Source organism: Dipodomys merriami, unplaced genomic scaffold (assembly GCF_024711535.1).
Source record: "Dipodomys merriami isolate MVZ:Mamm:240054 unplaced genomic scaffold, mDipMer1.0.p SCAF_2, whole genome shotgun sequence".
In the NCBI taxonomy this organism is placed as follows: Eukaryota; Metazoa; Chordata; class Mammalia; order Rodentia; family Heteromyidae; genus Dipodomys; species Dipodomys merriami.
Window position 1 is genome coordinate 30,119,200 of NW_027203381.1, and position 24,179 is coordinate 30,143,378.

General features: G+C 37.0%; 1 protein-coding gene across 14 annotated transcripts in view; it reads right to left on the reverse strand.

The window, feature by feature from the left end:
* Positions 1-24,179, reverse strand: part of Dtna (dystrobrevin alpha) — a 333,587-nt gene that overhangs the window by 140,890 nt on the left and 168,518 nt on the right. The window contains exon 3 of one of the 14 annotated variants that reach the window (XM_070029342.1): positions 3,587-3,707. The exons of 11 other annotated variants lie outside the window; for them this stretch is intronic. The gene's annotated coding sequence lies outside the window, so the exon portion shown is untranslated. Of the gene's footprint in view, positions 1-3,586; positions 3,708-15,512; positions 15,737-24,179 lie in introns of those variants that run through there. 2 more of the 14 variants (XM_070029348.1, XM_070029347.1) reach the window with 2 other exon arrangements.

The following is a 24,179-nucleotide window of genomic DNA, read 5'->3' on the forward strand; positions in this document are numbered from 1 at the left end:
GTTGTATGAGATCAAGCCATTTCAATAAAACCCAGAACCTGACTTACATTTCACACAAAGGAGCACCATTCAGAAATGAAGAGGTCAGACCAAGAAGTGCTTCACCATTCCCTTTCATTAGTAACAGGTGTTTGTAAAGACTCTCACAACTTTTCATTACCACTTGGTGAGAACAATGAAATTCAGAATGTGAATAGCAAAGCCAACATCAGAGATTTTTTTTATCTTTCATAATTTACAGACCTGTTTCGATGAGCCAGGACCTTTAGTGTAGAACTCCTTCCTTTCTTTTCATTTAAAAAAATTATCTTATGTAGTTGTACAAAAGCGTTGCTATGAATCCAATACATCTTGATCAATGTCATCCCTTTCATCATTCTCATCCAGTCTTTCTCTACCCAACCCTTCGCTCATTCTTCTTAATTTTGTAGGATTTACAGTGAATTCTTAACTGAATTTTCCTCATCATTCAGCTACCTCTTTTCCTTTGAACCCACCCAACTCCTTTAAAGTATTTTCTTCCCAGTGTTTGTTTTGCTGTTATTTGACTTTGTCTTTCTAAAGAATTATACTATTTGAGTTCTCCCTTGAATCTACCATATTTAAGTTAATACACTTATATATACTTGCATACTACCCAATGGATTTACTTACAAGTTTATAAGTTAAATCTAGCTTCCAAGGGAAATATGCAGTATGGGACATTCGACATGGGATGTCAAGTATGGGGATAGTAAAGAATGAAAATCTTGGAGTTTGTGATTGTCATTATCACAATGGTCTGCAGATGTCTTTCAACCAAGCAAGTTATGGCCAATGGCACCATCTGCCTGAAAATGTCTTAAATTGAGCTATTGCTTTGCAAGGTGCACTAACAGTTTGCAAAGGAACTTGGCTAATACAATCGTGAAGCAAAAGAGCTTTTGTAAATGTGGTGGGTTTTTGCTCATCCAAACTTTCAGATTATGCCAACATCTTAAGGAGGGTTATAAGACTATCCATGACAGTTTAGAACAGAAAGTGAACTTGACCTCTCACCTCCAAAGCAAAAGAAAAAAGGATGATTGGTTTTATGTGTTTTAATGTGTCATTAAAATATATCAGATGAGATTTAATATAATGCCTGCTTATAGTCTAAACCAAGAATCAAGATCTGTTTAAAAAGTTTGAGCTAATTACATAGTCTTTCTGTAAAACTTGTCAACAGTTACTTGCAACATGATCTTGGAAAGTTTCTTTAGGCATGGCATTCAGCATTCATCCTTCATTTATATGCCACTTCATGCTTTGGGCTCTTTCAAACAAGATTTTTCCAGTAGCATTAACTATGCACAAAACTTTAGGTACATGGGGTCTGAGAAAGGGCATTGGTAGTACATGGTCATTTCTCAATCTCTCCTCTAACAGACATACTAAATGGACACAGCAGAAGACAGAGTGACAGATGAGGACAGCAGAGAGAAGGAATATAAAAAGGGACAGTAAAGAAGAGGGTAAAGAGAGAGGTGTACAAAGGAGGGTGACACTCCCCAACCTCTCAGCCTTCAAAAGGTTTCCAAACAGCCTGGTTTACTTGTTAATCTGGAATTTCACTTATCCACATTTTGGATTGTAAACAACCAACATAGACAACTTTGGTTTGAGCAAAAATACATACATAATTCAACTTACGCTCCTCTTTTGCTGTACTGCATTGTGCATGTGTTCCTTGGTTTAAATCTTGAACTTCTACTATTAGAGCTAACTTTTCGTAACCATGCCTGTTGTGTCTTAACACCTTTGTGGCCAACTAAGATGTTTTTCTGAATACAACAGCAAGTAAAAACAGGATGGATTTCCCACTGCCTTTAATTTAAAGTCTGAATCCTTAAAAATAGCTTTGTGGTTCCTGAGCCATCTGGCTCTTAGGTTCATCAGAGGTCAGTGTCTGTGTTCACACAGCTTCCGCACACTGCCCTCACACATGCCCCGGAGCCTTTCCTTCTGTTCATTCCTTTGCTTGGAATAGTCTTTATTTTCCTAGTGCATATTCCAAAATCTGGCCAATTCCAGTTAGGATCTCTACTCATTCCAGTGTTAATTTCTCTAATATTCTTTAGCTATGTGCTTTCATAAAGCTCCCATCATTTCATCTTACAACAATTATTATGATTGTAGTCACAAAATTCTTTATGAACTGTTTCTTGGTTTTTCTTTTGTGAGGTGTGTGTGTGTGTGTGTGTGTGTGTGTGTGTGTGTGTGTGTGTGTGTGTGTGTATGTTAGTCTGTACTACTCAAAGAGTCTATAATGTCTATAATGTCTATAATGCTCATTAGCACCATGAATTCTGGGAATGAATACAGGTGGACAGGCATTTTAGTGACTGTAGACTTACTGAATGACTTACATGTGGCAGGCAGAGCATGAGCAGAGTTATGTGCCCAGGAGTTAAAACAACTTGAGCAGTAATGAGGAATATTAATTTTTATAGCAAATGCACAGGATGGATCAGAGATAGGAGTGACAAATCCTGGAGGATTTGCTCTGGAAAAGCCAGCAATAAGGACTCTTAAACAGAGAGCTATGCCCATTTCTAAACGGTCTTGGTTATACAATACATAACTGAGTCAGATGGAACCAAGAACACACACTTAGAATAAACTGAGAGGAATGTTTCACTCCTCTTCTTATGGCTTCAAATATTCTTTCAAGAGATATGGTAGAAGTGGTCAAAGAAGATTGTCTTAGAAATAATTAGGATTTCACTTAAGTAAGTGAGGTTTTGCCATCAAATTTTGCACACATAGATCATTAAAAAACTCTTTGTTGTTCGTGGATATGCACTTAGACAACAGCCTTCATACAACTGACTCAATTTCTTTTCTAAATGTTAGATAGATGGTTGATGGTTAAAATAGTTTTATACATATAAAAAATATACATTCCTATTTCAGTTAAACTCCAAGAGTCTAGTTTGGATAACTCTGAATATTTTCTTAAAAGCTAAAAATTCTAAGAATACTCATAAGTTCCGCTATTGAGCTGTTAAAAATGAAATACAATTAATTTTTACTAGTTTTTAAAGAAAAATTTTTATTATTAGATTTAAGTAGTTGTTCAAAGGAGTCACCATTTACCAAAGCAGTTTATGAATACAATATATCTTGATCAGTGTCATCCCTTTCAATTTTGACTGGAGACACTTTCTTGGTAAGTCATAGAAGCTGACAAGCATTGCCCTGAAGCATCTCATGTTCTTTCTGACAAGATGAAGAATGTGTGGCAAAGTAGGAAGATCAGAGCAAGTAAGAAACAGGAGCACAGATATTCCCTAGATTTTGTCATTTCTAAAACCATGAAGACAATTTAAGTGTTCAACTTCACTACTGAACCTCCTCTCACTATTTCTAGGCAGAGCTTAGGTGATTTAGTGCATTCATACAATTTTTGTTCAAGATGTACTTTATTTCTCAAAGATTCATAAAGCTGTTCTTCTAAATGCATAACTTAGAGTAGCCTAAGAGTATTTTGGAAAATGGCTTTTCATCTCAATAAGTTCAAGGCATTTAAATGCAGCATGAAATTTCAGAATACTGAAAATTTTACCTTTATAAGACCAATTCTGTCATCTCAGGCCACTCCAGTGGTTTTAGGATATGGAATTTGATTTTGTCAGTATGGTTAATTGTCCATGATGTCTCCCTTTTCTGTGACTTCATTTTAAGATCTATGACACAATGACCACGAAATTCCCATTAAATTCCCCATTTGATGACAATGTACTATCTGTTTACTGTCATAGCAATGGGAAATATACATCCTGAGATATTTCTCTGGGTAGACTTACTAATATTAATTGTATACTATATATATAATATATAAATAATAAGTATAATTCATAATATATATAATTCAAATATATGTATATAGTCATACGTAATTCATCTGAGAACATCCTCCCACAAGTGTTTTTTAGAAATTCAACCAATGGAACAAGTGCATGCTCATGTGTGTGCAGTATAGGAATACTCTTTAGGGAAAGTCACACTTTATAGAGTTTAATATTATATTCCTCTCTTGCAAGCTAACTCTAACCAATGAGAAGGTAGAACCATAAAGTACAGTATGCAGTCATTATTGTTTCTGAAAATTAGTATGTGCAGGGTAGGGAACTAGAATTCCCAACTCTGTCACAGACATATTTACTCTCAGGTTGTTTTTTTATATGTTGAACGTTCTTTTCCCATTGACTTCAATTTTTTGGAGAAGAAGCTCAAGCACTAGAACAGCCTTAGAAAAATCTGTCTTTGGAGGAGGGTATCCTATATGAGATAATAAAAGGGGAAGTGAAAGTTTTGTCTGAATAGGACAGCTTAACAATAAGGTCTAGACTTTCTCCTCTGGCTGGAAATAACAGTGTGTGTTATATATCATGAAACAAGGAAATGAAGTAATAAAATGAATTTTCAAGAGCCTCATTCATTAGTGATCACAGTAATGATAAAAGGAAATCATCAGCAAAAAATCCAACTTTATAACATCTTTGTGATTTTGGTATATGATGCTTACCCTCCATTTCTGTAGTGCCTAGCATATAAGGCTGCTAGTCTTAGCAAATAAAATATATTTTTTTATATTCTATTGGACATATGCTTATGAAAAATCATACATTTTTGTTGTCAAGGTGATGTGCAGTTACATAAGTAAGATAATAAGTATATTTCTCTTACCCCTTCCCTCATTTTTCTCCTACTTTCCTTCCCCTTCACCCCTCTACCCCCAAGTTGTACAGATATTTCTAACATATTGTCTTGTGTATATCACTGTTGTATTGGTTCCCCTATCATTCTTTGTTTATCTGGATTTAAAATTTAACTGGGTGTCTTTTATTTTATTTGGCATTCCTACTAACACAACAATCAAGAAATATTTTTTGAGTGTTTTTATTTTTCTTACTTGGCATAATAGTCTTTTATCCATCTTTCTAGTTTTTGCTTTTGCTGTGAATCTTTCATTTAGCTGAATTCCTCTACTTGAGCCAAGTGGAAGTTGGGTTGGTGAGGGAAGGGAAGATTCTAGTACACTCTGCTGCCTATTACCCTTACTATTGGAAATACACTTTTCTAGCCAGGCACTCTCACTTTTGGTGAGAAAGGATTTGCTTTGGATTACATCTCACCAAAGGTAGGGGACTTTGCAGTACATACATGAGTTATATCACTGAACTTAGTTTATAAGCTTTATTATAGCAAAGGATGCCATGCATTTTCCTATTCAGAAAATACTATTATCTTAAAGATAGATTATTAGTTGACTCAACAAGGTAAAACAAAAAAAGCAAAGTAGTTGCTATGAAAAAGTATTAGGGAACACCCCCCCTCCCACTCCCAACTATTTCAAATAAGTCATTGGTATTCAGGCTTTCCTGGAATAGTTTGAAAATGTAGTCACCATGGTTTTTGTGAAAAAGATAGTACAAAAGTTGGCAAATAAATACACTTATTTCCTCCCCAACCCCTAGCCTGAAGGGTACTACCAAATGAAGATAAGTAAGGAGGGAACTAATCATTTGGTAAGAACAGAAAATACCAAGAAATACAGAATGAATAAAGAAATTAAGACTCTACCAGGTTTTCCTAAACTCTTAGGGAATGGACCACCTTCCAAGAATATTTCAACCATCTTCATCACCCTTCATCCTCCATGTCATTTCTGCATAAGAGAGAAAAACCCTCCACAACTAATCTCTGTTCATTTTTCATCTATTCCTTAATGCAATAAAGAGTTAAATATGTTGGACCAAACACAGTATGAGACAATGGTGACACATGTGGTAAACAAGACAGAAATAGCTTCTTCCCTTAGGGAACCTAGCAGTCGTAGTAGAAGGAAACAGATACTCAAACTGATTACAAAAATAATTCATGATCGTTTCTATAAATAATACTTAGAGAAGGACAGTTACTGTAAGCACTATCTCATACAGAATGATCTTTGCCATCATCACTATCATCACCATTACGTACTATGTATCATACATAATACAAAATATTGCACATCTTCCACATCTAAAATGCATATAAGACTTGGAAAATAAAAGGTTGGTAGTATTAGCATAATCATACTACTACGACTATTGCTAATATTTTAAAAAGTGAAAGGAAGCTTCCTGTTTGTAATCTTAACTGTCTTCCAAGGAAGCCATGGAAATACTCTCTTTGTACTGCTAGCATCTTGCTACATTTGAGTATGAAAGCTGAGAACAAGAACAGAAGAAAGCAAAGTTTCTATACCTAATAAGATGACACTGTTTATATTCCTAAGAAGCTGAATGCCATGTGAGTGAAAAGAGAGATGACAACAGTTTCTATAAAGATGAAGGATGTGAGCCTCTGTACTCTCCCTATCTTTGCTAACCTCCAACCACAGTCAGGTTATTGGACACACCAATCATCTGTATAGATTCTTTGGAAAGATTCAATGGAAAGGAAGCAAAGTTTCATTTCTAGTTTATAAAATGGAAGAAGCAAACACAACATGTGTAGACACTAGGGCTATAAGAATACAAGTTAGGAAATAGGAAGGTGGTAATAGGAAGGATACAAATTGTTCCCAACTATGTTCATGTGAATTGTAAACAGGCTTGGTGTCTCAGATGACAACTGCATTCCCATAGGAGACCATGAGGGCTCAGACACATCAGACAACAAGTTGTTTTGTAGAAATTCCATTTGAACCCAAATCAGACTTCAAGGTCTCTGCTCTTCCTACTTGGTCATGGTCATTTCTTGTCAAGATCAGTACCCAAAGAAACATTTCTCATTTTTTTCTGAGTCTATAAGGAAGAAGTTCTTGACTGACTAGAGTATCACACAACCATTCTTGAGTCAGAGGTGCCAGCAACTCTATTTCACTGCAATGCTGAAGGTTCAAAGCACTTTCACATAGCTTACCGGCTATATGCAAGTTCACTTCTGAATTAATATCTAAATACATTGTTCTGAATAAATCTCATGGCTTTGCCAGTGTTTTTGATTACAAATTACTTGTCCAAATTGCTCCATGGACTTTATTTATGTAGTATACTTTGACAAGCATGACCAATCAGCAGGGAGCAAGTGCCAATCTTATATTTGGCATACTATGAGAGTGTGGATCTTAGATTTGGTGTACTATGCACATACATCCTGTATGTAGACTCTGGAAAGAAAATGGGTCATAATGTCCTGGTCAAATTCCTACATTTATTTTTGGAATTATTCCTTGGAACAGTGGAGAGGTGAGTTTATTTTTTTCCCTCCTTTTAAAAAATGTAGAACCATGGGCAGAACAAGAAGTTGAAGGAAATACAAATCTTGAAGTCTTAATGCTCTGCTAAACTTATCTAGCATGCCCAGAAAGCTTAATCACTAGGTAAAGAATCCTCAGCAGGTATAAATAACCTGAGGTTGCTTTTAGATTGTCTGCTTTGGTTGGGGAACCGCCAGACCTACAGACTATTATTTCAGGATTGCCATTTATGTCTCTTTACTTTGAATGTCCCATCTCTGTCTTTTCTTTGTGTCCCAATTTAGACTGTGTTTGCTTTTATATCTGAGAGGGGCCTACTCTGTTCTCAAAAATACCCTTTGAGTGCCAAGCATAGAATATACCCATGCTTTAAAAAAATTAAAAAATTTAATTGTGAAATTCTTTTAATAGTTTTTCATTGTACCTTCAATTTTAATGCATGGAAATATCCAATATTTTACAGAAAGTATACACTCGAATGTACTATTTGCTTTCTTAACTCTTCTTATAGCAGTATTCTCAAAGGAAATAGAAGCAATCTGTCTCCTAGGTACTGAATTCAGAAGATATTAAAACTTTGGGCTTCTCTTTTCCTCACTTACAAAACAAACAAACAAACAAAAAACCCCACAACTGGTTTTATTTCTTGATTCCAGAAAAAGCAACTTAATGGCTTAAGAAAGACAATAGTTGGAGAGAGAAGAGTTGGTTATTGTATTGATGACTTTTGTCATCTGTTGGGAGAGACCACTTGACATAAATGAAAGGAGGAAGGGTTTATTTTGATTCATTGTTTCAGAGGTTCCTTATGTCAGGGAAGGGAATGGTGAAACAGAACAGTCACATCATGGTGGCCAGGAAGCAGAAGAATGTGAATACAGGAAAGGGTTAGGGAACCAAACAGCCACAAGTAACACTCCCCCAGTGGTCTACTTCTTCTAACTAGGACCTGCATCCTACTTTTCATCATCTCTCAATAGGCCTATCATATTAATCCATCAAAGGGTTAATTCATTGGTTAGGTTGGAGTACTCAGGACCCAATGAGCTGCCAAAAGTCATCTGCTGGAAGACAAGACCTCAATCAACAAGACTGTTGGGAGGTATTTTATAGTCACATTGTAACATCCATGGAGCAGACACACTTTCCTTCAAACTCCTTACTGCATGTGCTACCTGCATCATTTTGAGGAAATAAACTTGAATTTTTCTTATCTTCAATTTCCTTTCAGTTTGAAAATGGACATAGTAAATTTAGAGAACTCTAGGAGGGCAGAATGGAGATGATTTGTACAATGTTTGGTGTTTTTGTCATTATCTTCTTTCTTCCTTTTATGACTTCCGACTGCTGTGGTCATGCATTCCATGTGATTGCAGTGGGCCGTCTTTGTTTCCCTTCAGAAAGAATGGTGGACAATTGAACCAAACCTGGGGGGGTCAGAATTCCCATGCCCCTGGCCATGGCAACTGCTCACAACTATGCACATAATTATGCCAGATTTCTTCACTTACTTGCTATAATTCTGAGTTAAAAAAAAATCCTTTACTCGGAGTATGAAGCTGGTGGTATATGATTTGGGGAACAATTGGCAGCTAGCCATCTGCTAGCTGCTTAGAAAGCTTACAGAAGCCTGCTAAAGCCTTCTTCCAGGAGCCAGCCACAGAATATGGTTACGGTGTTTAGAAGGAGTCACTGTGAATAAGGCTAAACAGAAACAGGTAGAGCCACAAAGAGGGAAAGATAGAGCTTTGGGAATGTCCTGCGGCCTCTAGATCTACACAAGTCTGAAGCCAACTGTACATGCCGGTTCCTGTAATTTACATTAACCATTTCCTCCTTTTAAAACGGGTTGCAATGGTATTTCTCAACCTGTAACAGGAAGAGCCCATTACAGGACTCTTCTGTTTTCTTGTATTACTTTTCAAGAGTTAACTAGAAATCATTGTCTTTTCCTTCTCTTTCTCAAGGTATTTTTTTTTTGTGGGGGGAGGCTGACCATTTAGGAAAATTACAATTAGAAACATGAAGATTAAATCCATGCAATACTGTGGATAATAGTCTTATTTCCTCTTTTCTATATACAGATATATTCACATTGACTATTCAGTTTCAAATTCTGAATCTTTTAATCTTAATTTACATCACAGCACTACAAAGATAATACAGCTCTGTGCTTTGCGGGGAGATGACTTGACTGCTCTGTCTCTAATTCTTCACCCTTAACATAAAGTATAGAAAATAGCCCATGGAGTGATTGTAAAGATTAATAAAGAGGTAATAAAATGACTTACATGTATTCAGCTATTTCCATGTGCTGTTCAATTAGTTTAAATGTGTTATACAAATAACACTTGGAACTATATCTGGCCCCTAAAAAGGGACATGAAACTCTCATGAGATCGTCACACAATTTGCTCTTCTATTTCCTCTAGTTGGGTTTCCTATCATCGTACAATATGGTCCCCATGCAAAGTCCTTTCCCTTCCTTTTTCCCCTCCTTCTTTCCTTGATTCCTTCCTTCTTTCCTTCCTTTCTTCCAACTGTATTCATCCTCCTAAATTTCCCAACTCTCTTCTATGATCACAGAACTGGAAGAAATAAAACATAATTTATTTTTAGAAAATAGCAGGAGCTTCCATGCTGGAAAGAACAGCTTCTACTATCTCTCAACCCATAAAAGAACATGAATATGTTGCCAAGAGGGAAAAATAACCCAAAGAAACACTCAGTGCAAAGGGAGGAAAATAATGAGCCCACAATGGCTGCTGCTTCCGCACTATACAGGGAACTGTGTTTTGATCTTTCTAGATGAGCACTATATACTTAACATATTATTGTTTGTTGACTTGCTTGTAGAAAAATAAAAGAGTATTAAGATTTTTATCATTATCATTATTATTATTATTACTGCCAATCCTGGGGCTTGAACTCAGGACCTGGATGCTGCCCTTGAGCTTTGATGCTCAAGGCTAGTGCTCTACCACTTGAGCCATAGCTCCACTTCCAGCTTTTTCAGAGTATTTTATTGGAGATAAGTCTCATGGACTTCCCTGCCTGGGCTGGCTTTGAACAGCAATCCTCAGATCTCTGCCTCCTGAGTAACTAGCATTACAGAAATGAGCCACCGGTGCTAGACTGTTTTTAAGACAGAGAAAACGTCATAAAGATCCCATCTCAGTTACATGATAACCCCCAAACCCCAAACAGCACTGTGATGGGTGACATGTTGCTTGCTTCTAACAGCATGATTTGTGCAGCTGATGTTAGAAAATTTGCATATTATAATAAGGTCCGCTCAGTTTCCTTGGTTACAACAATCTTGCTCAGGTTCTTCATGAACTTTCCGGTGAGACAAGAAACTATGTTAGATTTTCTACCTGACTTAAGATAGGCAACTAACAAAACACCAATCTAATTTCCTCCTTTTCAACAGCTACTTTCACTCCTTTAGCTTTACCACTATTACCCTTGTTCTGTATGGTACTGTTAACTCCAGGACTCATTTCTGTCCATTCACTACCTTGTTTGTAGTCTATTTTCTATAGTGCTGCCATTATCAAGTCAACGGCATACAATATTCAGGGAAAGGCAGTTTAAATTCCATAGAATAGCTAAGTGGGCAGGGATAACTGGTCTGACATCTCAGCATTTCCTTTATAGAACTTTCATCAGTAAGTGAGGACAATATTTCCTTCATGGGTCATGGTAGAAACTAACACATAAAAATACCTGAGAGCAAGTTGTTAATTCATGATTATTGTGGTGGTAATGTGTGATGATGATGGTGATAGTGGTGATGATGACGATGACCTGGTTTCTGAACACTTTTAGGAGTTATGGTGTTTGATGAATTTGTAGGTATTTGAAAGTAATTAGTGAATTTCTTGTCTTTTTGTTCTGTGAGACCTTATTTTATGCGATGGATGTTTACTTTCTCTCTTTCATACATGTTATAAATACTGTTTCTATTTTGTTATTTGTCTAAATATTTGTTACAGAATTTTCCAGAAGCACCAAGTTTTCACAACAGTGTTCCTGTATAGGTTCTGACTTTGGTACATGCGACTCTCTCTCTTTCTCAAGTTCTTTGTTTACCACTTCAATGGATATTCATTTTATGTTGGATTTTTCAGACTATAATTTTTTCCACAAACAAAACCATATTAACAGGTTTCAGATTTATGTATGCAATTAATGTAGACAATAATTTAGTAGTGTTATTTGTTTAAAATGGATAATTAAAAATTTATAACAAAATGTTGAAAGGGCATAAATACTGATCTTTTCATAACATGCATATGACAGAATGGGAATTACAATAGAATGATTCTAAAATATATCCAAGTAGTACTTACTGTGAAAGTAAAATTCTTTGATTACTTCTTTATATACTAGAAGTAGAACAAGTAGTTCATTCCTAGAAATTGGTTTGTTCTTTTCCTACTAAATATTGGTTCATACATTGTACAATTCCTGGTAAGTTTAGTCATTTTTCATGACAGCCTCTAACACTTATGGAACAAAACCAACATACTTTATAATGCTAGCTGTTAAGAATATAACAAAGCTCAATTAGTGTTAGAGAATTATAAATGCTACTAATGAAATTAATTAGATTTAGAAGAAAATTACTGAGAATCATACAACCCATTATAAATTTCTCTAATCTAGGTAGGGAGCCAAAAGTATATGTTTATCTTACTCATCAAATTAATTCTTAATATTAATGATTAATCATCACCCTGGACCATTTTTTCTCTTTTCATTTGAAACACTTAAGAATCCTAAAGTAAGCCGGGCGCTGGTGGCTCACGCCTGTAATCCTAGCTACTCAGGAGGCTGAGATCTGAGGATCGCGGTTCAAAGCCAGCCCGGGCAGGAGAGACCGTGAGACTCCTATCTCCAATAAACCACCAGAAAACCGGAAGTGGCGCTGTAGCTCAAGTGGTAGAGTGCTCGCCTTGAGCTGAAGAGCTGAGGCACAGCGCCCAGGCCCAGAGTTCAAGCCCCACGACCGACAAAAAAAAAAAAAAAAAAAAAAAAAAAAAGAATCCTAAAGTAAGAATATACTTTTTCAGACCAAAACAACATGGCAGATTGGGGAGGTACCTCAATGGTAGAGTGCTTACTTAGCATTCAGAGGCTCTAAGCTTAACCCCCAGCACTGGAAACAAACATTCAAAATTCAACACAAACACAAAAACAAAACTAGTAAACAAAATAATTATATAATGGTCGACAGTTAAGTCCACTGTAATGAAGTAAAGGTTCAAAGTAACAACTCTTCAAAATGATATACAGAGCTAATAGTGAGTCATTCATTGGGCTAATCACCTATTTAGAAATATTGTCTTGAAAGTTCAAAATTATTATCAATATTTTAGAAGAGGCCATGTAAATCGATGCAATTCTCCTTTATCATGACTATTATATTTTTCTCCTTAATAAAGGTAAATGTTTACAGATAATTATTTGTCTAAGGGTTTATGAGTTCTACAAATTAAAGCTAAAATGCTAGGAAAGACTACTACCAGCTGATCAAAAATGATCAGGAAAGCATGATTTAAACAGCAGTTGACAAAAATATTCAATAAAAGTGTTCTTATTTAAAGCCAAGGAAAAGCAAACTTTGCTTTTTATAATGTACAGAAACAACTGGCAAAAGATCCTACCTTCTGACCTCTCAGTGACAATGACCTCAGAAATGGATGTGTACATAAAGTCTAGTGTCAGAACAGATATCTTGGCTAGTAGCTAGGGCTAGTAGCTATGCTCAGAAATATCTTAGCCCACAACATGGAGTGAAACAAACTCAACTATAGTGATTTAAAAAAAAAAAAACTGAATCAAGAAAAAGAAGCTAACTCTGTGTTATCATGCATTTTCAATACTGAATAGTAAAATGATTTTTTTTTTTTAGCAGTTTTACCTAGTTCATATTCTATATCTTCTTTCATAGGTACTTAACCCATTCGGGTACTATGGGAAAGAAGAGAACTTCAGAAAGAGATTGTAAGGTCTGCTCCTGGATGGCAAGCAAAGTCACAGCAAAGTCTCCACCCCGTACCTGCGTTACCTAGGCAACTGGGACACCTGGAAGTGGTCACATCTGCATCTGCTGAGGTCACATCTGAATTTGATGTGGCCACACCTTTCTCCGCCCTTACCCTAGATAAGGCCTAGTCCAGGCCCAGACACCCTCTCTCTGCTCTTTTCTAGCTCTTTCTCAGCTCTTTCCTTCTCTTCTCTTTCCCAGCTCCCTTCTCTTTCCCACCTTTCCCAGATGCCCGTTCTTTTCTGGCTCTTTTCTCTCCCTTTCCCAGCTCTTTCCCAGCTCTCTTTCCCAGGCCTTTCCCAGCCACGTGGAGTGCCAACCTGGCCTGGTCCCAGCAGGTCTACTGAATAAACCTACCCCTTACCTGAATACCACATGTGTGGTGCTGTTCTTACTCGGCTATCTCTTTTGAAAAACCTAACAGAGATCACACATTTGGCTTTAGTTCCTATCTCCTTTTTTCCTTGTGTTCTCTCACTGTGTTTATGTTTGTCTCACTCATTCCCCTTTCCCTATTATTTTTTCTTTAATAAAGAGACCACTTTTTAACCCCAGAAATAGCCAGTTTTGAGAATTTTACACTGTACAATCTATCACCTGGCACCATCTTTCATCAGTTTTTGGGAATCTCTGATTCTCTGGTGAGAACAAGGAATGCTTGGGAACTTTTTTATGTGTTGAAGAAAATACTCAGAGCTTGTACTGTACTCAAAGCAACAAAAAGAAAAAGCAAAGAATGAAGTCAAACACAAGGCATACATCTTTTACAAATGTTACAAGATGCTATTAACAATTAATTGGTATTTGTTACACTGGAAGGAGTTCTTTTTATTTGAAACCCTGACAGAATTTTGTTTTGAATAGTGATGATCATAATCCCTTGCTTGAATGTGGGAGAGAACTTTGACAAGTGTAAACTATAGTCTAAGGAAATAATGAGGAAAATCAGACTGTAGATGGGGCTAACAAAATCAAAATCTCCCCATGAAGAAAGTATAGTATATGACTAGACTTGGAGTGATGTATTTGCTTTTATCCTAATTAGCATCATTTAGTTGTGAATAATGGCTTTAACCTCACTGCCAAAGTACTTTTCAAAGATTTTCCTTCGTGAAAACCTTGCATGTGGACAGGCATTGGGCTACAACCACAGTAGCACCTTACTACTCTTCAGGTTTGTTCTCTAAAAACTCCCAACTTTGCACTAAGTATTGATGTTATAGAGGTTAGTTCTTTGCTTGAAAGCAGAACAATTTCTAACATTTTATGATAAAAGCAAGCACACAACATCTGTAAAAGCTATGTGCAAGGAATAAAAATAAACGATTAATTCTCCACCTCTTCATGAATGTGTTTTATGCATCTTGAAGTCTCCTTTCCAACAAGCTGCTAGAGCGACACAACACATAAACAACGCAGGAGGAGTCTGTCCTCTGGGAATTGATGTCACCAACCCACACTGAATTGTTTACATTCGGCTCTTCCCAGCCTCCCAGAAAAAGAATTCATTTTAGAAGCACCCATATTGTATTTACTTCTTTTTTTTTAAACCTCTAGCACACCTACAGTCACAATGTCTAAAAGAATAGATTACTGATGGAAATACAATACATGACAAACATTATAAAACTGAACTGTTCATGTTGAATGAGGCTTGCTGTAATATGATTCAAGGAGGAAAATAAAAGCCCACATATAAGAAAACCCCTTTTATAAATAACCTGCTAGAAAACTTTGCCTTACTGCTTAAATAAGTACTAGACAAGTAGCTTTGGACCTTTACCACTAACTATCAAGGTGTCCTCTAAGAAAAGTGGACCATTTTAAAAGACAAAATAAGGGACTACTTTCCTGAGTCTCACCTAGAGCTAAAGACACAGTAATTATTATGCTCTTATTTCTTCCTTTCTAGTTTTCTTTCTTTGATTTACACTCACACACAGGCATACACACCGTGGAACTACAACAATTCACAGCATGTTCAGGCTTCCAACATTTTAGACTTTGCAATTAAGAACAGATGAAATCAGAAGCAGGGGAGTTAGGAGAAGGGAAGGAGAAATGTGAAATGTGTCCTGTGCCCATGAAGGGGTGGGGGTGGGGGCAGCAGTGAAATTCCACCCAGTAAGTTATGCTACCACAGCCGAAGTGAGAGAGTTCAGTTTCAAAGATCCAATTAGCTCTTACCTGGTTTTGCAGTTAAATGCACCAACGTGCCCCTAATTCTTCATCAGGAACACTACATATGCTGAGAGCGCTAGTATTTGACCTTACACATTTCCACAGGAGAAGCTCCCAAGTAACCTTTAACTTCAATAAAAAGCTGTGTTCATTCTTCTCCTAGTCCTCAACACACAGCAATCTAATACACCTCATCATGTGGTCCGTTGCTATGGTAGCAGCGAATCCAGCTGCTGAAATACAAAAGACTGACAAAAAGTTGCTTTTTTCCCCTCCACCCACCCTGACAAAGTCAGATTTTTTTTTCTGTATGACAAGTCTAGTTTGAATATGTTTCTCTTGCTGACTCAACTCTATGAACAAGGGGGGACAAGACGTGAAAAGAAAACCAAATAACAGGAATAGAATAAAAGGTCTCCCACAGCATTTAAGCTAATGAAATCACCACTAATCTCTTGAAATACTGATCATTATCTCCTATGAAGTCTGCCAAATGAATGTGTTTAAATGCCAGTTACTAAATCGATAGGAAATAATCTCACAGCACCTTTAAAACATTAAAAAATACATTAATTTATTCAGTAAACACAGATGCTGAGAACATACATCAGTTATATATATGAAGGGCTAGGTTCAAAGTATTTTTTTTGTTGCTTTGTATGTCCCTCCCCCATGGTATAACCCCTGCTCTCGCTGTATTTGATGTTGGTATAATTTGTGGAGGGGAAGGGCAAAAACAAATCGTTTAAATAGGGATACAGGTGGATCTATTACAACAATGAGATGTACAAGTTGTTATGTCAAAAAACGAACTTTTTTACAACTTTGGCAGGGGGGTGGTGGTGGTGGTGGAAGGAGTAGAGGGGTATGGGTGGGAGATGGGAAGGGGAAACAAAAGAGGAGGCAACAATTCTTGATAAGAAATGTACTCACTATCTTGCCCATGTAATTGTAACCCCTCTGTACAGTATTTTCACAATAAAACAAAGTAAAAAAAAAGGGGTATTTTTTTTTCCTCCACAGAAGAAACTTTCAAGCTTAGATGTGGGAGGTAAACTTCTTCACTTTCTTGTTATCAAAGTCCAGTGTTTAAACATTAGTTCAACAGATCGCTTTCAGTTCTATGTGACAATAATCATAAATTTAGATCTATCGTGACGTGGTTTTTCCAGAAACAACTGAATTGTATTAGATGGCTAGATCTTAAAAGGAAGACCTAGAGTTTGGGATAGGTTTAACTCAGAACACTTCTGGGTCTCTCCAATGTCTATGGCGGAGAGGTAAAGAGTCACCTTCAGTTTCCTACTCGTTGAAGGAAAGGTTGATGAAGTCTTGGTACCTGGAGCTTCTTGCCACCTGAGTCTTTCCCTACCATTACTTACACCTGCCCCAGCAGGAGCTCTGTCCTGCTGTCCTCCTGGGGCCTTGTGGACTATTCCTCAGGCCTCTCTTTGGTTAATGGCTGCTTGCACAGTCTTGCTGTTTTCCCAATATATTTCCAATTTTTAAATCATTAGCTAATGTTTCTCTTGCTGACTCAACTCTGTGAACATAGCTTTCTCTTCTCTCTCCAAACATGGAGTCCCTAAGGACAAAGAACTTTGTTCCGTTCCTCTTTCTGTCTCAGATAACTGGAAAAAGATTTTGGTGTAGGCAGGGCTCTTTCTGTCAAAACTCCTGAATAGTTAGGAAAAAGAAGCACCAAGCTTTGACTTTGGATTTATTGAGTGCTTAATATGTTTATGGTTTTTGAACTAGAGGACCAATGAGAAAGTCCAATGACACCTGACTTCTCCCTGATGCTGGCATTTATTTTTAACCAGATACACATTATTTATTAGTCAGGTGACTTGCAGTATGAGGTTAGATGACAACACAGAATAAACACAGTGACTGCTTTATGTAAAGAGCTGGGGCAGCTGTCCTCATCTCCAGCTCATCTATGAGTAAATGACTAATCCAGACTGCTCCACAACCCACTATGATATGGAATATAGGAAGAGGGTTAGAGTTGAAAGCGGATGTCTTAGATCTTTGATTTTATTATTTTTATTTCTTTACTGTAATTAAGTGATTACATAAGTTTCACAGTATTATGGCATAGTGATACTTAGCTAAAGTCACAAACTAATTTTAACCTTCACAATGCAAATTGTCATTATCTTCTTGATCTACAGAGCATCTTTGATTTTAAATATGAAAGGAAAACAGCAGCTCATTGCAGTATTTATATTGCATTCATAAATAATGGTCACATCATCTATTAGTGATACTTTCACAAATTAAATGGAGTAATAGGAATCTGCCATGAAAGATATCAGTGTGTTCATAGATTGCTCTGTGTGTGTGTGTGTGTGTGTGTGTGTGTGTGTGTGTGTGTGTGTGTGTGAGTTCTGAGGCTTGAATTCAGGGCCTAGATATTGTCCCTGAGCATTTTTGCTCAAAGCTAGTGCTCTACCACTTGAGCCACTCCTCTACTTGTAGCTTTTTTGGGGCTTCATTGGAGATAAGAGTCTCATGGACTTTCCTGCCCAGGCTGACTTTGAACTTTATCCTCAGATCTCAGCCTCCTGAGTATTTATATTACAGGCGAGAATCTCCAGATCCTGCTCCATAGATTTCATTTAAAATAATTTATTGATAGTAGATTAATAGCAGTCTTTAAAAGGAGGTGGCTTTTTTGTTATACTGGAGCTTGAAATCAAGGCTTGGCAACTGCTAGGCAAGCACTCTATCACTCAAGCCATCCCAAATCCATTTGCTTTTACTGTTTTTGAGGTAGGGTCTCACATTTCTGCTCAGGTTGGTCTTGGACCATGTTCCTGCAACAATTGCTTCTCAAGTAGCTGGGATTACAGAGCTGACCTACTATTCCTAGCTTTATTTTGAAAACAAGATCTTGTTTTTTCCTTCCTGCCTTCCTGCCTGGCTTCCTTCCTTCCTTCCTTCCTTCCTGCCTGGCTTCCTTCCTTCCTTCCTTCCTTCCTTCCTTCCTTCCTTCCTTCCTTCCTTCCTTCCTGTCTGCCTGCCTGTCTGCCTGCCTTCCTTCCTTCCTTCCTTCCTTCCTTCCTTCCTTCCTTCCTTCCTTCCTTCCTTCCTTCCTTCCTTCCTTCCTTCCTTCCTCTCTCCCTCCCTCCCTCCCTCCTTCCTCTTCCTTCCTTCCTTCCTTCCTTCCTTCCTTCCTTCCTTCCTTTCTTTCTTTCTTTCTTTCTTTCTTTCTTTCTTTCTTTCTTTCTTTCTTTCTTTCTTTTTTTCTTTCTTTCTTTCTCTCTCTCTTTCTCACTCTCTTTCTCTCTTCTTTATTTTCTTTCTTTCTCTATTTTCTTTCTGTTGCTTGGACTGACTTGGAACCTTAACAGTAAACTCATACCTAAAATGTCCCCTTGATCTATAACAAGTACTTTAAATTACTTACCAGTATAGAGTCTTAACTGCTTTTCTCCATAGATGTCTACTTCAGGAAATTACAAAGCCAATGACACTGGAAAATTAGCATTAAAATCTCCATGAAGATATAATACAAACATCAGCCAGGGGTTAATATAGCTGGATGTCACATACAAAACAAAACAAAAGAAAAACAAGCCCACAACATTAATTCCAGATAAATTGCCAGAAAGAATAAACCAAATGTGTAAGTTATATATTACAAGAACTCTCTTTCATTAACAGGAAGAAGGAGAAGAAAAGCCCTACAACAAATCAGTTGAGATGATTAAAATAGCTCTGGCACTGCTACAACCCTCAAAAATCTTCCAGTGTTGTGACTCATGAGGCTCCAATCCTACAAAGTGCATGAGATAGAACAGTCAAAAAGACAAGAAGCAGCCACACTGGCAAATTAGCAGCAGCTAATCTGCTTTCGGGCAGTATGGAGAGGAAAGACTAATACAGCCACAATTTGAATAATTCATACCTCTTCTCATGTATGGCTGGCTGAAGAGTGTTTGCATGCATTGCTTTGGGCACCTTTACCTTGTGCATTTTTGTTGCTACAGACAGTGGCCATTACATGCATCTAATTCTATGAGCCTATGCAGTTACTAGATACTGAAGCTAGAGCATTTAATATGATGGCAAAACATGAGGTGCCCTTTTGTCTGATGTTAAACCAGCTCCTTTGATTGTCTCTCCTTATACGACAAGATACAGTGACCTTGATTTCATGAAGTTCAAAACACCCTCTTCCCGTAAACAGAACTTATAACAGAACTTGTGCAGGACTATCCAGTTAACTGCATAGAAACAATTCAATCACATGAAGTTAAAAGTGTTTTTGTGGCCTATGGGATAATTTGTAAAGTACCCCCAGGATGTCTGTTTGCAGAGCCCTGGTTCCACATCAGTGACTGGGAGTTTAGGAAGTTATCTGCTTCACTGCTCTCTTTCTGGAGGGGTGAACACCTAATTTCCCACAAACCCCTATGAATCACACCAGCTCAGAGGTTACAAGTTTGAATTAAACCACACAAAATGTATAGGCTGGCAATGTTCATGAAACAAGCCAAAATAATCGAACCTCTGTAAATGTCATTGTTCAGGTAACATTTTAAAACTATTTTTGGAGACCACAAATGGCCTCCTTGTTAAAGCACTGGTTTATATTAAGAACGCTTATTATCAGCCACACAAAAAGAGATTGTGAGATACCGACTAATTTTTTTTTTTTTGCAAGCACACTGATTCTTGGGCTACTGTGAGCAGCTGACCTAAAAATATGAATCATATTAGTATCTATTCTATTTTTGTTCCTACCAAACAGTAAGGGTGTTGATAAACATCTCCATTTGTAACAAAAGCAATATATTTGATTTCACCCTTAATATGTTTTCAAAGTATACACTCTACTTTTGAACTGAATTAATAGAACTTCTTTGCTTTTTTAAAAGATTATCTTTAAATAGTTGTACAAAGGATTTGTCATTTAACAAAGCAGTTCATAAATATGTTTCTTGTCACACTTTTCAACATTTTCACCCATCCCTCCCCTACCTACTCCTTCCCTCGCTCTTCATAATTGTGTAGCAAATACATTGGATTCTTGGTTGCATTTTCTTCCTCTTCTGCTCTTCATTCCTCTACCTTTTTCTTCTTGAACTCCACCCCACACCTTTTGAGTACCTGCCTCCTGGTGTTTTATTTTGCTGAATGTTTATTTTACCTTTTTAAGGAATTAAACTATTTGAGTGTATACATTTGTATATGCTTGCATACCATCCAACTCATTTACTTACAATGTTATTAGCTAAATCTAGCTTCCACATAGAAGGAAAACTGTGTCCTAATAGATACACTGCTATAAAATATCCTATTTTAAAATAGCTCTATGAAAGTGATGACTATGTATCCTACTTTTTAATTTTTTATATTGTTATTCTAGAGGTGATATGCAGGGGTTTACGGTTACATGAGTCAAGTAATAAGTACAATTCTTTTTTAATCATGGCTCTCCTTCCCTCCCTCTCTCCCAGTTTTTCCCTCCATTTTCACCCATAAGATATACAGTTCATTTTCCACATAGTATCTAGTAAGCACCATTGTTGTATTTGTTCATCCTTTGTACCACCTTTTCTGTGCCCCCTTACCCTCCCAAATACAATACAACATACTAAAAATCAAGACAAAAGGAAGAGAAAACAAAAACAGCAACAACAGTAAAAAAATCTTATTAATAACCTAATACAATGTATCATTTCACCTCACTCATATATGGAAGCTGACTCTGAAAATTCTGTATTTATAATTTTTTTTTTTGGATCTGGTCATGGGGCCTGAACTCTGGGCCTGGGCGCTGTCCCTCAGCTCTTCAGCTCAAGGCTAGTGCTCTACCACTTGAGCCACAGCACCACTTCTGGCTTTTTTCTTTTTGCTTATGTGGTGCTGAGGAATCGAACCCAGGGCCTCAGGCATGCAAGGCAAGCACTCTACCACTGAGCCACCTTCCCAGTCCTGTATTTATAATTTTTATTTCTTTAAAAATTTCAATTTTATAATTATATTCTGGATTTAATTTTAATAAAGATAAAAGTTTATAATTTTAAATTTATAATAAAAGTTACACTCCTTGTACATTTTCTTATTGAAAGTAGTATGTTTGTATTTCAGAGAAGTTGAAGAATATAGAAGAGATTTCTGAGACATTAAAAACATTCATAATTCAGTTAAGAAATGTAACCAATATTAACATCTTTATGAATTACTTGCCATGTTTAAAACCTTGCATAATTCTGAATATTATGCAATATGCATATGCAATATGCAAATACACTATACTACATTGACATGTACATTCTTTGAAAATACTAGCATCAAAGTCTACTATTTGGATGTATCAGAATTTATTTAGCCTTCCCTATTCTTTTTTTTTTTTTTTTTTGTCAGTGTGGGGCTTGAACTCTGGACCTGGGTGCCGTCCCTCAGCTTTTCAGCTCAAGGTCAGTCTCTACCACTTGAGCCACAATGCCACTTCTGTGTTTTCTGGCGGTTTATTGGAGGTAAGAGTTTCACAGCTTCTCCTGCCCAGGCTGGTTTTGAACCACTATCCTCAGATCTCAGCCTCCTGAGTAGCTACGATTACAGGCGTGAGCCACTGGTACCCCACTCCTTCCTTATTCTTAAATATGCATTTAACTCCTACCATGTCTTTTACGACAATCAGTTTACTTTCATGTATAATTATTTGTTTATTTGGTTGTATCTAAGGTTGTCTCCTTAGAATACATTTCTGGGGATGAGGAGATTATTAATTTGTAAGTGTGTGTGTGTGTGTGTGTGTGTGTGTGTATGTGAGAGAGAGAGAGAGAGAGAGAGAGAGAGAGAGAGAGAGAGAGAGAGAGAGAGAGAGAGAGAGAGAGAGAGAGTGTCCTGGGTCTTGAACTCAGGGCCTAGGTACTATCCCTGAGCTTTTGTTGCTCAAGAATAACACTTTTCCACTTGAGCCACAGCTCCACTTCTTGCTTTTCAAAAGTAGTTTTTATTGGAGATCATAGTCTCACAGATTTTACTACTTCAAATCATGATCTTCAGATCTCAGCCTCCTGAGTAACTAGGATTGCAGGCATGAGACACCAACACCTGGCTGCGATGATTAATTTTAAATTAGTAAATGTAAGCACAACATTTTAGAATTCATAGAATTTATATCTATAATTTAGTCAAATCTTCAGCTCATTGATTTTGTTGATGAGGAAATCGAAGCCAAATGAGTTTTAGTAACTTGCTCTTGTTCCACCATTATTGTTTTAGCATGAATGGAGAAACAGGGGTCCTTAATACAGCCCCAGTCACACTTCCTTTTGCTACCTTCTCATCCTAACTCTAAAAGCAATTCATCCTTAGGGGTTCCTTCTTTATTCCAGTGTGGAGTCATAGTATCAGCCTGTGAAACTCCATGAATGGGTCAGGTCAGGAATAGGAGTTAACTTGAAAGTAATTGACATTGTTTGGTTTTGGTCAATCGCATAGGACAATCATATAGCATTCCAGAGCTATCTTCTGATGGCAAAACAATATGGACCTTGAGAAACAAACCTTCTCCCAAACAGTTCTGAGGAAAACAAAATGAAAAGATTTCAAGAGAGTTAAGGAGTTAGGATGCTCCTAAAGTGAGTGAGCCCAAATTCATATAAAATGATCAGAGCTTTTGAAATCTGTTGGGAGAGCAACAGATCTGTGTGATCTGAGGGCCTGACTTTCAGGTAAGTCCCCAAGGACCTGTGTTGTCACCTTCTGTGATCATCCTGTAGCCTGTAAACCCAGGTGTATTTGTACAGCCATAAGGATGTCTCTATGTGACAGGATAGAGTCTCCCTCACTGAGAGAGAAAAGGGAAGAATGTTTCTGAAAATCAAGTCAACCAGTAAAGTTAAAGGCAGATTCCTATGAGTTCATTCTTAGAAATAATTCATTTTCTTAGTCTGAATATACAGTACTAGAAGTGATTGCTTCCTGGTTTCATCTGTGCAATATATTCTAAAATGAGATGACTTCTAATTCAATAAAATTTAATTAAGTGCCTTCCTAAAGCACTTATTGTACTAGATACACATAAAGAAACACAAAGATGTACAATACAGATGGGGAGATAGGAATACAGATAGAGAAAATGTAAATGTAGATGTAACATCGGATGAGAAACTATAACCAACTGATGTGGAAGTAGATAATTTAATTGGGTCAGTGTAGGCAAAGTGTGCAAGGGAGGGAAAAAATCACCCATTCAGGTTCCCACAATGATGCAAAATATTTGTTGTTGGAATCTTAGCTGTGTTTCCCTAGCTTCTCTTTCTTTGTGCGCAGATACTTGAAATACACGTTAGAATAGCACCTATGCTAAGATCTGGGAGGGCCTGTCCTAGCTTAGCAATGACCAAGATGATTAGATGAAGGAGTGATAGAAGCTATTGAGTTTCTCCTTTCCTTGGTAATATTCCCTGGGAAAAGACAAATAATTTGGTAGGTGAGCGAGGGAAAGGTGACCTGTTACTGCCTATCCAGTAATATGCGTGTATGTCTCAGAAACAATGAGATGGAGGAAACTGGAAAGCAAATGCAAAGATCATATGTTAGTAGTCAACAGTAAAAGTTAAGCATTCATGACAACGAACTGAACAACTTGGGAAAAAAGGCAAGCCTTACAGGAGAATCAATCACTATGGAAAACTGGTAGTCAAA